The 17,583-nt window shown below is 41.8% G+C and overlaps 1 long non-coding RNA gene across 1 annotated transcript; it reads left to right on the plus strand.

Annotated features, from left to right (window-relative positions):
• The first annotated feature begins 5,099 nt into the window (after positions 1–5,099).
• Positions 5,100–16,175, plus strand: LOC148538039 (uncharacterized). The gene is made up of 3 exons (XR_015872484.1): positions 5,100–5,251; positions 12,803–13,101; positions 15,585–16,175. It is a non-coding gene; the product is annotated as an uncharacterized LOC148538039 (long non-coding RNA).
• Positions 16,176–17,583: the final 1,408 nt, after the last annotated feature.

Below are 17,583 nucleotides of genomic sequence, written 5' to 3' on the forward strand. Positions count from 1 at the left end.
AGCAGTAAACTCACATTGGTCTAGTATTATCTTTAAAATGGGAAAACATTTGGATGAGAGTTTAAATCGTGAGAGTTTTCTGAGTCTAAATACATGCAAGTTTGCATGTTTTCCGGGTCTGGGCCTGATTCAGCAAGGAACGCAGTTGGTAATATGCACGCAATTGGCCGATTGTTACATTCTGCGCATGCATCGTAGTGTGCATGCATGAACCAGACGATGCGATCGGAACTGCGATTGCAGAGGCTACGCAAACCCATCACAGTGTGAATAACAGGAAGTGCCATTTTTGGGTGGTGATGGGGGGGTGGTTGGGTGAACGCAGGTGTGCCAGTGCGTTTCAACACCGTTGCAGGGGTGTGCATAAATTATCCACTGCGATACCATACGCAACCGAGGCCTCATAGCGTGCACTGAAGCTAGCAATTCCTGAGCGAGATCTTACCTGCCTTAACTGTGCGTATGGGTCCGATGTTACCGATTATTTTGCTATGTTTCTAAAGTATACTGATGTGAGTAAGGGGAAATGGGCATCCTTATGTTAGGCTGCGATCGCAATGCAAATGCAATTATTTGCATATGACCACTGATTTTAGCAACTAGAGATGAGCGGGTTCGGATCTCAGAGATCTGAACCCACCCGAACTTAGCGATCCAAGATCCGAGTCGGCTCTGGTTTTCCTGCCTGACTCGGATCTCAAAACGAGGCAAAACATCATCCCGTTGTTGGATTCTTTTGGGTATTGGACTGTATAAAAAGTTTGTGATCGCCGCCATTTTCATTCTGGCTGTAGAGAGTGAAGAGGAAGGAGGGGGCTGTGTGTTTAAGGGGCTGGCTACTGTTGTCACTTGTCAGGGGCTGGCTGCTTAATGTCCATCCATACTGCATAGGGGCTGGCTGTTGTCGCTTGTTATAGGGGCTGGCAGGCTGTTGTCGCTTGTCATAGGGGCTGGCTGGCTGTTGTCCACTCCGTCCATACTAGGGCTGGCTGCTGTGCTGGGCTGTGCTGTGCCTGTAGTCCATAAGGGCTGTGTTACTCTATATACTAGGAGCTGTTCTGCAGACCGAAGAGGGGGACTTCAGTGGCTCCTGTGTCAGCGCAGTCCATAAGGGATGCTGCTGTGTTGTCCATGGGGTGCTCTGTCCATCAAGGGTACTCTTCACCCACAGTGTGAAAAAAATTAAGAAATAGTTTTTTTTTCTGTGTGTGTGTGCACCTTAGCCACACTTATTAGCAACGTAGCTGCACAGGGGTGCTGCCTGTGTTGTTATCAAGGGGCTGCTGCCTTGTTCAGGGTGCTCTCCCCCCCAAGTGCCAAAAATTAATCCAATCAATCAATCAATCAATCAAGGTGTTTTTTTTCTCTGTGTGTGTGCACATTAGTCCCACTTATCACCAGCAACGTAGCTGTGCAGGGGTGCTGCCTGTGTTGTTTATCAATGGGCTGCTGCTTCATTCAGGGTGCTCTCCCCCCAAGTGCCAAAAAAAAATTCATCCAATCAATCAATCAAGGTGTTTTTTTTTCTCGGTGTGTGTGCGCATTTATTCCCCACTTATCACCAGCAACGTAGCTGTGCAGGGGTACTGTCTGTGTTGTTTATCAAGGGGCTGCTGTCTCATTCAGGTGCTCTCCCCCCCAAGTGTCAAAAAAAATTAATCCAATCAATCAATGTATTTTTTTTCTGTGTGTGCATTAACCCCACTTATCACCAACAACAGGGGTGCTTGCCTGTGTCGTTTACCAGGGGCTGCTGCCTCGTTCAGGGTGCACTCCCCCCAAGTGCCAAAAAAAAAAATGAATCCAATCAATCAAGTGTTTTTTTTCTGTGTGTGCATTAGCCCCACTTATCACCTGTAACATAGCTGCACAGGGGTGCTGGCCTGTGTCGTTTATCAAGGGGCTGCTGTCTCGTTCAGGGTGCTCTTCTCCCCTAGTGCCAAAAAAAATGAATCCAATCAATCAATGTGTTTTTATTCCGTGTGTGTGTGCACGTTAGCCATGACATCACAAATGCCTCAGCTGAAATTTGCAAAACATTTTCAAAAGGTGAAAATAAAGGATATGGTTTAAAAAATGGAATAAAGCAGCTAAAACTGCATTCTCTGATTATAGTGTCCCTACCCATGACCCCTCTACCTGAATTTCAGCGAGTCAGAGGGGCAACTCCATGAAACCATATACCAGAGTGCAGCTGCTCCTCCTGTAGCCCAGTGTCAGAAGATGTGTAGGGGGTGTGGTGATGTGGATTAAAATGGAGCTCACATCCACTAAAGTGGACAATGAATCCCCAATCTAACAGGGAGCGCAGCTGTAATTTATACACAACACATGATGGGATGACGATATAGGCTTGGGTGATGGTATAATCTGCGGTGATGCATACATCATCTTCTTCACACAATATTAATTTGTCCCCACTGGAATTCCACCATTACAGGTGCCTCTGTAATTTTTGCATGTAATTGACGGCAAAGGTCTTTCTCGTAGAATTTGTAGTTCATTTTGAACGACATCATCACATTTTGGGGAAGTAGTCTCAGGCCAATCACTGACAAGGCTCCTGGCTGTGCTGAAAACTCTTTCTGAGTACACACTGGAAGGTGGGCAGCTCAAGTAAAGCAAAGGCAGTTTGTGTAAAAATTGCCTCTTTTTCCTGCCAGTAGTTCTTTACATCTCTTCAGATATGTGTCAGTTGGGAAGACAAAACAATTTCTTCATCCCTTCTGGGATGAAAATCCACTCCCAGCAGCAGGCATGGTGCTCTAGAATTCTCAAGAAAGACACAACGTAAGGCTTAAACCTTAAATCTGAAATGTTGCATGTGCTGCTCTGTTCCGCCTTGCCCACATATCTGCTCTTGTCAAGTGGACAGTGGGTACAACAGCAGTTTGAAGGACACTAAATGTGAGCATGTGGTAGGGAATATAGATTGTAAACTCCACTGGGGCAGGGAGTGATGTGAATGGATAAATAAAGTGCTACATAATATGTGTGTGCTTTATAAATAACTGGTAATAATAAATAAATAAATAATTATGTTTTTTTTTAATGTCCAGGTTGGGAAATGCTTTTTCATGTGGAAGCTTGGCAAAGGATTATTTAACAGTCAATTGTTTTGGAAAGCAGTAGCACTCTTCCTGGTCCCCTTCTGGGATGAAAATCCACTCCTAGCAGCAGAAGCAGGTGCAAGATTTTCAAGAAAGACACAACATAAGACCTTAAGGGGTAAGTTTAATTTACTAAAGTGAGAGTTTTTAGAAGTGAGTTTTAGAAGTGATGTTGCTTGCCCATATCAACCAATCAGATCTAGCTATTATTTTCTAGAAAGTGCTAGGTAAATGTTAAGTAGAATCTGATTGGTTGCTATGGGCAACATCACTTCTAAAACTCACTTCTAAAAACTCTCACTTTAGTAAAGTAAATTTGCACTGGCTTAATCTTAAATATTGCACTTGTCCACATATCTGTGCTGGTTAAGTAGCAGTTTGGAGGCATTACCTAACTTAAATGTCCCTGTACAGGTTGGGAAATGCTTTTTCATGTGGAAGCTTTGCAAAGGATTATTTAACAGTCAATTGTTTTGGAAAGCACTACTAGAAGTCTTCCTGGTCCCCTTCTGGGATGAGAAAATCCACTCCCAGCAGCAGGCATGGCGCTCAAGGATTCTTCTGGGGCAAGGACTGATGTGAATGAGTAAAATATTTTTTTGTAAATGCGTCCCCTCCTCCCCTTAACTTCTCCCTCATAAATTTACTTTGGAATAAAAAAATTAAATAAAATGTACTACCAATCAACCCTTCCTGTCCCTGCCTTCAACTACATACATACTCCAACTCCCTCGGGCCTCTCTTGAATAATAAAAACATTTGTTTCCTGATGTGCCATGTTGGAAGTTGAACTGCCAAATGTTTGTGCTGCCCAATGCTGCTGCTTAGCTTAGTCAGCCAGCTAGCTTGGTGCAAATTTTGTGCCTAAACTGGATGAAAACAGTATAGTGAGCTGTGAGGTGGTGAAAATTGTCTGGAAACGAGTGGAAATAAATGTTATTGAGATTTAAAATACTGTAGGAACAAAAACAGGCCCATTTTATGTGATGTTAGCTGTTTTTATGATTTTTTAAGAAAGAAATCCAGATCCAAAACCAAAACCAAAACACGGAAGAGAGGTTTTTTGCACAACCAATCCAGATCCAAAACCAAGGTAGATACAGATCAAAAACTAAAACACGGGGATCGGCGCACATCTCTATAAGTATTAGCAGAATAGCGATCCTTGCTGAATTAGGCCCTCTATTACATTGGCCGTGTATAAAAAGTGTGAATGTTTACTGATAAACTCTCAAATTTTTTAAACTCTCACCCTGTTACATTTGGCCCCTGGTCTACTGTGAAAGAAGTGGTTCCCAGGTCCTGAGCTCTAGCAACTGTACTAGTCTCTCAGTGGCCTGGCAGCTGCGCTTACCATTCTGCAACTAGGAGTTACCATCAGTGCTACCTTACACCAGTGTGCTGTTTCCTTCAGCAGCAAGGATTCATTTATCAATCCAGTCTGCTATACCTAGCCCCCTGAATGCATTCTCTCTCATCTATACCATCTGTTCAATTCTGCCACTGACTGTTAATTCCCTCAGCTTTCATCTGAAGACACACATATTAATAGTGTGTTACAGACTGATCCAAACAGTACTCATTTGCACTCACATGTTAAAGGTATAGCTGCCACTGCCAGGTAGCATAAATAAGCAGACCTAGGGGTATAATTAGTAAAATGCAGGTTTTTAGAAGTGAAGGTGTTTCCCATAGCACCTAATCAGATTCTAGCTTATATCTTCTAGAAGGTGCTAGATAAGTGTGAAGTAGAATCTGATTGGTTGCTATGGGCAACATCTCCACTTCTTAAAACCCGCACTTTAGTAAATATACCCCCTAGATTTGCTCTGTTCTCTTAGATAAGTGGTTCTCAAACTTGGTCCTCAGGCCCCCACACAGTTCACATTTTCCAGGTCATCTAGCAGGTGCACAGGTGTAGTCATTTCTCACTGACACATTTTAAAAGATCCACAGGTGAAGCTAATTATTTCCCTTGTGATTCTGGGAGAAGACCTGGAAAACATGCACTATTTGAGGTCCTGAGGACTGAGTTTGAGAATCTGTGACCTATATCCTATAAGGCACAGGTTACCTGGTTACCTGGAAAACATGAACTGTGTGGGGTCCTGAGGACTGAGTTTGAGAACTACTGATATAAGGTAATACTGAATGAGGAGATGTATTATTCAACCTCTCAATCTCATTCACTCTAGTTCTAGTTAGTCCTGCCTTGAGGCCCCAGTTCCAGGTAGTATACAAACTCTGAATCTGACAGTTACTATATTTAAGTAGTGGTACCTTTATTTATAGAAAAAAGCACTGGTTATTTGAATACATTATTAAAGGTCAGTACTTGCTCTGTTAACCTGTGAGTGATAGATTGAAATAGTGTGTTATCTGCATTTCTTTTAGTCTACTTTATATCTACACTGCATGCATGGGCATCAAGAGAAAGGTGCTTGTGTGAGAGGCCATGCAGGGGTGGGGGGGGGGGGGGGTCCAGGCCAGCTGTGGAGGAGAGATGCCATCTGGATTGCGCACACAGTATTTTCCATATAATTTTAGCAGAGTGGGCATGCCCATGCCTCCTGGATTTCTCCATGCCCCCTGTATCACTTGGGCTATGTCACAGCGGCCTTGCTACTGAGGAGAATTGCACCGTCTTTGATATGGTGCGTACACACGGTACGATTAAAATGCATGATATGAACGATAACGATATCGATCATATCGTTATCGTGCATTTTTCGGTGCCTCCAACCCACAAATGACCTGCGATGTGTGGGCGATAAAGATATTGTCCATCGACCGTGCATGCAGGCCAAACTGGTCAATATCTACCAGGTTACTATAGGGACCCGCAATCGTTGATCGCGGGTCGCTGGCCATCGTTGGTGTTGTGCTGGATGATTGATACTGATCATCCAGCACACCCGCGAGATCGTTCAGCGATATTGTTATCGCTGACGATCGTCCCATGTGTGTATGCACCAATACCTTATTACCTTATATCACTGTTTATTTTCATGTACACGTTTGCTTTCCTAATTTAAAACAACTTCTCACTAACTATGATAACTTTCAGTAGTAGATTTGTACTTCACCTCCTCAAACTTTGTACTTAATTATTTAAATCAGACATGAAAACCTCTATTAGGCATATCCAATAGATCATTTCACACCACATTTTATTCCTGCACTATGTCTAATAAAATGAGTCATTGTAGGCCCTCTGGGGTGACTGAAGTGACTATTTGTATTGAATCCAGAACTGAAAATAGGCATTTAATTGTTGAGATAGGAAAAGAATTAGCATACAATAAAATGCCTTCATAAGCATCATAAATGACAGCAGATGGCGAGGTCAGCTTGTTAGATACATTTACCTAATTAGAAAGTTTCCCCACATTGTCAGGTATAACAGCTGTCAAAAATTCTCCTAGTTCTTAAATGATCATCTCCAATAAACCTGTCATTGAAAAGATTGCCAAAACTCTCTGCTGTGATCAGATAATCTTAGCTAATTTGTAAACTAAACAGAATATCAGAGTGGAACATTACAGACAAGAATAAACATCACTACATGAAGAAATGGAAGGCGATGACATTCTGTCAGTGTTGCTATTTAAATGATTTTTGGCTTTATCATTTTAAATATCAGTAGTTGGCTGAAACAAAATATTCCAGATAATTACATTTTGAAATACTCTATATACAATAAATACACATTGTAGGATGTATTAAATTCTCACAGCTATTCTTTGTAAAGGTGCGTATAGACTTGACAATTAAAGTGAGTGATTGAACGATTACGACATTGTAATCGTTCAATCGCTCACTGATCGTTCATTAATCGTGCAGTTTAATGTCGAAAATGACCAGCGATGCGCGCTCCCGCTTGTCATTTCCGACATCAGTCATCGCCTGAACATGCTGATCACTCTGCCGATAACTACAGATTGTGCATGTTTGCGGATGAGGGAGGGTGCCTGCACTAAACGACATATCATTCAGTGTAAGCACTATACAGGATGAGGAACGACTGTACGATGACAATGTTGTAATCGTACTGGATACGCACCTTAAGGCAGTACGATATATCCGTGTCATTTACAAATATAGCACTACACTTAGGTACACAGCAGGACCCTAACCTATGCTACAGTTGTATATTTTTACTAAGATTACATGTAATAGACATGGTTTCATTAAATTGTGGTAAATGTTTCCAAACATTGGAACAGCTTGCTATGTTTTTACATGTAATATATTTCTTTAATACAGACACTTTGGTTTTGCACTAGAGCAGTGGTTCTCAACCTCAACCCTCAAGTATCCCCAACCAGTCATGTTTTGTGGAAGCAAGTGAGATAATTACTGCAAAATAGATTAACTCATCTGTGAATGAATAAAGAAATCCACAAAACATGACCTGTTGGGGGCGATAGAGGACTGGAGTTAAGAATCACTGCACCAGTGCAATAAGATCGTCCATTTAGGTCAGTGGTTCTCAACTCCAGTCCTTATGCACCACCCAGGTTTTATGGGGTTTATTTAATCATACACAGGTGAGTTAAATTTTTATGCTGGATCAGTAATTAGTTAGAGCTGGTATGGGCCAGAAAAATAAAGTATTTAACCACAGAGTTGTTGTTTGCAGTAACAGTATACTGATGGTGGTACTTATTGCAGGAAAAAAGGGAGTTCCACTTCTCTTCACCTGTAAAATCAAAAGAATTCAGAGGAAGTCGGGGGACTGCCCCCAGACTAACACCCTTTCATCAGGGTTGCCTACCCTCCCAATTCCGCCGGGAGCAGTTCCCGGCCCCCCGGAAAGGCAGGTAAGCCTCCCGGCGGCCGCTGATCCCCCCACCCCCCACCCGCAATTAACTGTTAAACCTCCGCAGCGGGGGGCACTGATGTGATTCACGCTGAATCGTGTCATTTTGGCCTTGCCCCCTGCTTCACAATGCCTGTATTATTGGCATTGTGTAGCAGGGGCGGGGCCAAAATGACGTGATCCCATAAGCCGCCCCCATCACGCCCACAAACAAGTCATCTGCCCAGCCACGCCCTCTTTTTCTGGCCACGCCCCCTGCCCTGCTGAACTTGCTGCTCCCTCCCGGAAGGAGCAGCCAGAAAGTTGGCAACTATGCCTTTCATGCCATCCTATGGTTGTACCATACATGCCATACAGTGCGTTCCAGTGTAGTATACAAAACGTCCACCGTGATCGACTGGTCAACTGCAGACACGCGACCAGTCGATCGTGGTGGACATCCGGTAGCAGCCAGCAGCAGCCAATGAGAACAGGCAGATTCTTATTGGCTGTTGCACCCACGGCTGGCGCCGAGCTGGAGAGGCGCCACCGCTGCCTACTCCATTTGCCGGGCGCCTGTTGAGATTTTATCAGTGTGCGCCCGCAGCTCCTTCCCTTCACTCCTGAGCTCCGGCTTCCGACTACCGCAGTCGGTGAAGGGAGAGACGTCATGACGTCTCTCCCATAGTGCCGAGTAGGAGGAGCAGTAGGATGGCAGCGGATGCAGCAGCAGGGATTCAGGTAAGTATAGTGTTGTGTGTGTCTTTTATAAGGTGCACTGCATAAGGGGAACTACTGGGGGCACTGCATAAAGGGCACTACTACTGGGGACATTGCAAAAGGGGCACTACTACTGGGGGCACTGCATAATGGGCACTACTACTGAGGGCTGTGCATAGGGGACACTACTGGTGGCAGTGAATAGGGGGCACTACTACTGAAGGCACTGTATAAAGGGCACTATTAAAGAAGGCTTTGCATAAGGGGCAGTACTACTGGGGACATTGCATAAGGAGCACTACTACTAGGGGCATTGCATAAGGGGTACTACTACTGGGGACACTAAGATGCATATGGAATGGAAAGGAATGTTCCCAGAGTGACAAGAAATGGTGGTGTGTCATGTTGACATGTCCCCATTTTTCAGTGGCCACACCCCTTTTGGCATGTGAGCAATCCCCTTTTTTTTGGGGGGGCGCCATTTTCCATCTTGCCCTGGATGCCAAAGATCCTACTTACGCCACTGAGTATGGATTGTACACATTTTTATTGATGTACATATTAACATGTATATGTGCTGCATACATTCTTTGCTATCTTAATTATATCTCAACATTACTTTTTAAGATTTAGCTACAAGGTCAGATTAAGGTGTGTGCTAGCAGTGAAAAAAAGAAGGAGGTACTGCGCTGCTGTGGACTATCTAATTACTGAGGTGGGTCATCTAGACACCCTCAGTTATCCTGGCGCTCGATAGAACACTATTTTGTTATTGAATATTACAATACTCCTAATTCAATTGATCAAAATTGAAGTACACAGCGCTGCAAAACCTTTATGATAATAATTAGAGCCAATTATAATATACTGAAACAAGATCCAATTTTAGGACAATGTATACAGGAGAATCCAAATATCTTCAAAAAGAACCAGAACATAAAGAATATTTTGGCTCCTAGCGAACTGAGGCCATTGAAAACAACAACAGACAAATCGTGGCTGAGTTCTAGACCATCTGGGTGTTATAGATGTAATAGAGGGGTATGTCTCACATGTAGGTTCGTCTCTAACAAATGCACCCAAGTAGTATCCAGTTCAAATGCACAAGTCTATCCTATTGTGCAATTTTTGAATTGTGAGTCGGTTTATTGCATCTATGTTCTCGAATGCCCATGTAACTTACAGTATGTGGGCAGAACCACCAGAACCATCAAAGCTAGGTTCAGAGAGCATAGACGCAATATTCTCAAGGGATTGCAGAGTCATAGTGTGTCTAGACACTTTGCTCTGAAACACAAAAGCGATCCATTGGGACTGAAGTTGACAATAGTTGAACATTTTGAAGGAACCACTAGAGGGGGAGATAGATTCAGGAAACTTTGCTTAGGGGAATCCTCCTGGATCCTCAAATTGGATACACTTCAACCCAGGGGTTTAAATATAGCTTTAGATTATTCCTGTCTAGACAAACTCCTCCCCTGTGTTTGGACTTACTTCTCTGATGTATTATGGAATCTCAACTGGATCCCAGCTTTCAATGTGGGGGGAATGATATATGTTTTGGGAAGTGGCATACTGTGAGTGGACAATGTCACCACAGGTCCCACATCCCAAGAAGTTCCTTCCAGTCTTTTCAATAATGACTCTCATCCCCATCCAGCTCCTCTATCCCACCCCTTCCCCCCTCCCCCTTCTTCCCCCTCCCTTTTTAGATAACTCATATTATATAGCCATTTCACATGATTTTCATGGAGCTCAAATCAGTCCACGAATGAACAAGATGCTATGTTGTGAATTGGAAAATAACAAAATAATAAAAAATAAATAGGACCACTGGGATTGATATGAAGAGGCATGTGTTTGGATATGATGTGTGTTTTTATTTTATATAGTTTAACATTATTTTTAATGTGTAGGGTTTTTAGGAGAATATATCATTACTGAGATGGATAGACATAAATAAAATGAAAGTGATGGAATGATGTATATAGTATATTATAGGATCCAGGAATTTTTTTAAATTATATGGCTAATGTTGGTTGGTAGAAATTAAAATTATAAGAATTTACTAATCTAATAATGATAAAGTGTATAATGTATTTATATAAAAATGCTAAATATATACTATAACAATATATGTGGAATACTAAAGGAGAGTAGATTTAATGAGGAGATTTCTGTCTGTACAAAAGGTTAAAAAAGTAAGCACTGAATATATATAAAGAATGATAGAGATATGTTCACTTATATACAGTCAGGTCCATAAATATTGGGACATTGACAGAATTTTCATATTTTGGCCTCTATTCACCACCACAATGGCTTTGAAATGAAACAAACAAGATGTACTTTAACTGCAGACTTTCAGATTTAATTTGAGGGTAATGACATCCAAATCAGGTGAACGGTGTAGGAATTACAACGGTTTCTATATGTGCCTTCCACTTTTTAAGGGGCCAAAAGTAATGGGACTATCAACTAAAAAGCTATTTCATGGACAGGTGTGGGCTATTCCCTCGTTATTTCATTATCAATCAAGCAGGTAAAAGGTCTGGAGTTGATTCTAGGTGTGAGATTTGCATTTGGAATCAGTTGCTGTCGACTCTCAATATGAGATCCAAAGAGCTGTCACTATCAGTGAAGCAAGCCATCATTAGGCTGAAAAATCAAAACAAACCCATCAGAGAGATAGCAAAAACATTAGGTGTGGCCAAATCAACTGTTTGGAACATTCTTAAAAAGAAAGAACGCACCGGAGAGCTCAGCAACAACAAAAGCCCCGGAAGTCCACGGAAAACAACTATGGTGGATGACAGAAGAATTATTTCCCTGGTGAAGAAAAACCCCTTCACAACAGTTGGCCAAATCAAGAACACTCTCCAGGAGGTAGGTGTATATGTGTCAAAGTCAACAATCAAGAGAAGACTTCACAAGAGTGAATATAGAGGGTTCACAACAAGATGTAAATCATTGGTGAGCCACAAAAACAGGAAGACCAGATTAGAGTTTGCCAAACAACATCTAAAAAAGCCATTACAGTTCTGGAACAGCATCCTATGGACAGATGAGACAAAGATCAACTTGTACCAGAGTTATGGGAAGAGAAGAGTATGGAGAAGGAAAGCAACTGCTCATGATCCAAAACATACCACCTCATCAGTGAAGCATTGTGGTGGTAGTGTCATGGCGTGGGCATGTATGGCTGCCAATGGAACTGGTTCCCTTGTATTTATTGATGATGTGACTGCTGACGAAAGCAGCAGAATGAATTCTGAAGTGTTTCGGGCATATTATATGCTCATATTCAGTCAAATGCTTCAGAACTCATTGGACGGCTCTTCACAGTGCAGATGGACAATGACCCGAATCATACTGCAAAAGCAACCAAAGAGTTTTTTAAGGCTAAAAAGTGGAATGTTATGCAATGGCCAAGTCAATCCCCTGACCTGAATCCGATTGAGCATGCATTTCACTTGATGAAGACAAAACTGAAGGGAAAATGCCCCAAGAACAAGCAGGAACTGAAGACATTTGCAGTAGAGGCCTGACAGAGCATCACCAGGGATGAAACCCAGCGTCTGGTGATGTCTATGCGTTCCAGACTTCAGGCTGTAATTGCCTGCAAAGGTTTTGCAGCAAAGTATTAAAAAGTGAAAGTTAGATTTTAGGATTGTTTAGTTTGTCCCATTACTTTTGGCCCCTTAAAAAGTGGGAGGCACATATAGAAACCCTTGTAATTCCTACACCGTTCACCTGATTTGGATGTAATTACCCGCAAATTAAATCTGAAAGTCTGCAGTTTAAGCACATCTTGTTTGTTTCATTTCAAAGCCATTGTGGTGGTGAATAGAGGCCAAAATATGAAAATTCGGTCAATGTCCCAATATTTATGGACCTGACTGTATGTGTATATGTCTCTGTATGTTTATGTTTGTATCGTAGATTAATTGTATACTACTGCTATTAATATTAAAGAAAGTAGATATGAGTACCTATATAATAAAAGATGAAAGTGTTAGACTGTATGGTAAAACATATAAATTGAGCCTTAAGGGTCAACACCAATAGGAGTATAAAACAATGAAGATTTTTGAGCCTCTCTAAACTATTGCAATTGCTAACTAATTAATGCAGCTGATTCTATTTGACTAATTGTCAATCCTATTTAAAGGAGGGATGAGAGCTGAATACCCCTATCTTGAAAAAGCTCCAAGAGGGGAGCGAAACGCGTCGAAGGGGTTAATTATCCATTGTGAGCTGTGTTCTACAACTCTCCAATTGTTGCCGCACTTCACCGCTGGTCACATTTTTGCGCTCTGACATATGAGCTCCGGATCAGATTGAACTTTACAGCAGCTGGCAGCTTAGACGGGCTGAGGGACTTCAGTGCAGCCACACGCCAATTGTCGGCGAGCTCCGGCATATAACAAGTGACGGTTGAACTATACCAGACTACCACCAAAGATCCAGGTATATTTCCCCCTCCCTTTTTAGATAACTCATATTATATAGCCATTTCACATGATTTTCATGGAGCTCAAATCAGTCCACGAATGAACAAGATGCTATGTTGTGAATTGGAAAATAACAAAATAATAAAAAATAAATAGGACCACTGGGATTGATATGAAGAGGCATGTGTTTGGATATGATGTGTGTTTTTATTTTATATAGTTTAACATTATTTTTAATGTGTAGGGTTTTTAGGAGAATATATCATTACTGAGATGGATAGACATAAATAAAATGAAAGTGATGGAATGATGTATATAGTATATTATAGGATCCAGGAATTTTTTTAAATTATATGGCTAATGTTGGTTGGTAGAAATTAAAATTATAAGAATTTACTAATCTAATAATGATAAAGTGTATAATGTATTTATATAAAAATGCTAAATATATACTATAACAATATATGTGGAATACTAAAGGAGAGTAGATTTAATGAGGAGATTTCTGTCTGTACAAAAGGTTAAAAAAGTAAGCACTGAATATATATAAAGAATGATAGAGATATGTTCACTTATATACAGTCAGGTCCATAAATATTGGGACATTGACAGAATTTTCATATTTTGGCCTCTATTCACCACCACAATGGCTTTGAAATGAAACAAACAAGATGTACTTTAACTGCAGACTTTCAGATTTAATTTGAGGGTAATGACATCCAAATCAGGTGAACGGTGTAGGAATTACAACGGTTTCTATATGTGCCTTCCACTTTTTAAGGGGCCAAAAGTAATGGGACTATCAACTAAAAAGCTATTTCATGGACAGGTGTGGGCTATTCCCTCGTTATTTCATTATCAATCAAGCAGGTAAAAGGTCTGGAGTTGATTCTAGGTGTGAGATTTGCATTTGGAATCAGTTGCTGTCGACTCTCAATATGAGATCCAAAGAGCTGTCACTATCAGTGAAGCAAGCCATCATTAGGCTGAAAAATCAAAACAAACCCATCAGAGAGATAGCAAAAACATTAGGTGTGGCCAAATCAACTGTTTGGAACATTCTTAAAAAGAAAGAACGCACCGGAGAGCTCAGCAACAACAAAAGCCCCGGAAGTCCACGGAAAACAACTATGGTGGATGACAGAAGAATTATTTCCCTGGTGAAGAAAAACCCCTTCACAACAGTTGGCCAAATCAAGAACACTCTCCAGGAGGTAGGTGTATATGTGTCAAAGTCAACAATCAAGAGAAGACTTCACAAGAGTGAATATAGAGGGTTCACAACAAGATGTAAATCATTGGTGAGCCACAAAAACAGGAAGACCAGATTAGAGTTTGCCAAACAACATCTAAAAAAGCCATTACAGTTCTGGAACAGCATCCTATGGACAGATGAGACAAAGATCAACTTGTACCAGAGTTATGGGAAGAGAAGAGTATGGAGAAGGAAAGCAACTGCTCATGATCCAAAACATACCACCTCATCAGTGAAGCATTGTGGTGGTAGTGTCATGGCGTGGGCATGTATGGCTGCCAATGGAACTGGTTCCCTTGTATTTATTGATGATGTGACTGCTGACGAAAGCAGCAGAATGAATTCTGAAGTGTTTTGGGCATATTATATGCTCATATTCAGTCAAATGCTTCAGAACTCATTGGACGGCTCTTCACAGTGCAGATGGACAATGACCCGAATCATACTGCAAAAGCAACCAAAGAGTTTTTTAAGGCTAAAAAGTGGAATGTTATGCAATGGCCAAGTCAATCCCCTGACCTGAATCCGATTGAGCATGCATTTCACTTGATGAAGACAAAACTGAAGGGAAAATGCCCCAAGAACAAGCAGGAACTGAAGACATTTGCAGTAGAGGCCTGACAGAGCATCACCAGGGATGAAACCCAGCGTCTGGTGATGTCTATGCGTTCCAGACTTCAGGCTGTAATTGCCTGCAAAGGTTTTGCAGCAAAGTATTAAAAAGTGAAAGTTAGATTTTAGGATTGTTTAGTTTGTCCCATTACTTTTGGCCCCTTAAAAAGTGGGAGGCACATATAGAAACCCTTGTAATTCCTACACCGTTCACCTGATTTGGATGTAATTACCCGCAAATTAAATCTGAAAGTCTGCAGTTTAAGCACATCTTGTTTGTTTCATTTCAAAGCCATTGTGGTGGTGAATAGAGGCCAAAATATGAAAATTCGGTCAATGTCCCAATATTTATGGACCTGACTGTATGTGTATATGTCTCTGTATGTTTATGTTTGTATCGTAGATTAATTGTATACTACTGCTATTAATATTAAAGAAAGTAGATATGAGTACCTATATAATAAAAGATGAAAGTGTTAGACTGTATGGTAAAACATATAAATTGAGCCTTAAGGGTCAACACCAATAGGAGTATAAAACAATGAAGATTTTTGAGCCTCTCTGAACTATTGCAATTGCTAACTAATTAATGCAGCTGATTCTATTTGACTAATTGTCAATCCTATTTAAAGGAGGGATGAGAGCTGAATACCCCTATCTTGAAAAAGCTCCAAGAGGGGAGCGAAACGCGTCGAAGGGGTTAATTATCCATTGTGAGCTGTGTTCTACAACTCTCCAATTGTTGCCGCACTTCACCGCTGGTCACATTTTTGCGCTCTGACATATGAGCTCCGGATCAGATTGAACTTTACAGCAGCTGGCAGCTTAGACGGGCTGAGGGACTTCAGTGCAGCCACACGCCAATTGTCGGCGAGCTCCGGCATATAACAAGTGACGGTTGAACTATACCAGACTACCACCAAAGATCCAGGTATATTTGGGAGCGGTGCTGTACATTGATCCCAACGAGCTCCGGCGCACTACAAGTAACAGCCAGACATTATTCACAAGAGTGCTGCCAGATATTTTCAACGTATATGTGAGAGCGGTGGTGAGCATATGAGTATCAATTCTATCAATTGACTATACTAAAGGATTCAAGAATTTTAGTGGAGACATTGTATTTCACAAATTATCTGAATGGTCTTAAGAGTTGTTGCAACAAAGACACTATTGCGATCTTATCTATAATAGAAGCTGCTTATAGATGTTATTATTTTTTATTGTGTTTTATTAAATATTTATTCATCAGAGAGGCTCAAGTACTTCCTTAAATCAATCAAGTATTTTTAATTAGATAGTCCACAGCAGCGCAGTACCTCCTTCTTTTCTTCTTTTATTCACTGGGTGAAGTTTTTTGTCAGACTAGCAACTGACATAAAGGTTTTGCAGCGCTGTGTACTTCAATTTTGATCAACTGAATTAGGAGTATTGTAATATTCAATAACAAAATAGTGTTCTATCGAGCGCCAAGATAACTGAGGGTGTCTAGATGACCCACCTCAGTAATTTTCTACTATAGGTGTGCTAGCAGTGATTCTTTAAAGCTGGTGATTTCCCATTCCTAGTGGTAAAATTACTAAAGTGAGAGTTTTTAGAAGTGAGTTTTAAAAGTGATGTTGCCCATAGTAAGCAATCAGATTCTAGCTATATCTTCTAGAAGGTGCTATTTAAATGTTAAGTAGAATCTGATTGGTTACTATGGGCAACATCACTTTTAAAACTCATTTCTAAAAACTCTAACTTTAGTAAATTTACCCCCTAATGTCCAAAATGAAGCTGGTGATTTCCTGTTCCTAGTATCCAAAATAATGCTTTAACCACTTGCCTGCATGGTCGCATCAGATGCGAACATACCAGACTGGGCTTTCACTGACATGGTCGCATCTGATGCGAATAGGGAGTAATGTCCACTAATTAGCTGCGGGAAGCTAATCTTCCTGCAGCCACCTATATCAGAGCCACCTGCTGGTCTCTCTGCACCCATGGCTGCCCCTTCAGTGTGTCCCGATCATTGGTGGCAACAGCGTGACCCCCCTCTCAGCGCAGCTGCCCTGATGTGTCACGGCCCGTGCAAGAGGCGGAACCCTTCTCCCCTTATAGATGCAGCAGCCACGGCTCCTGGTAGCTGCGGCTGCTGCTCTGTCCCCGGCCTGGGGAGCCAGCAGCACCTTCACCCCCTCCTCCCCCCGCGCGACTGTGACTACAAGCAGTAGCCGTGACTCTGCTCCTGGTAGCCACGGCTGCTGCTCTGTCCCCGGTGGCACTTCCACCCCCTCCTCCGCCGGCACGGCTGTTACTAAATGCAGCAGCCGTGGCCTGGCTCCTTGTAGACGCGGCTGATACTCTGTCCCCGGTGGCAGTCCCACCCCCTTAAATCCCCCGGCGCATCTGTGACAAAAAACAGCAGCCGCGGCTTGGCTCCCCGGCTACAACTCTACCCCTGTATGTCCCCACGTGTCCCGATCACTGCTGGACACAGTGATCAGGCATTATCATGAATTGAATTCTCACAGATCATATATATATATGTATGTGTGTACATATGCATATATATGTATTTATGTGTGTGTGTATATATAATTTGATAGGTGCTGGAATTTCCCAAACTGCAGGGTGCCATTGATGGAA

This window comes from Taudactylus pleione, unplaced genomic scaffold (assembly GCF_031769625.1).
Source record: "Taudactylus pleione unplaced genomic scaffold, aTauple2 ptg000041l, whole genome shotgun sequence".
NCBI classification, from domain to species: domain Eukaryota; kingdom Metazoa; phylum Chordata; class Amphibia; order Anura; family Myobatrachidae; genus Taudactylus; species Taudactylus pleione.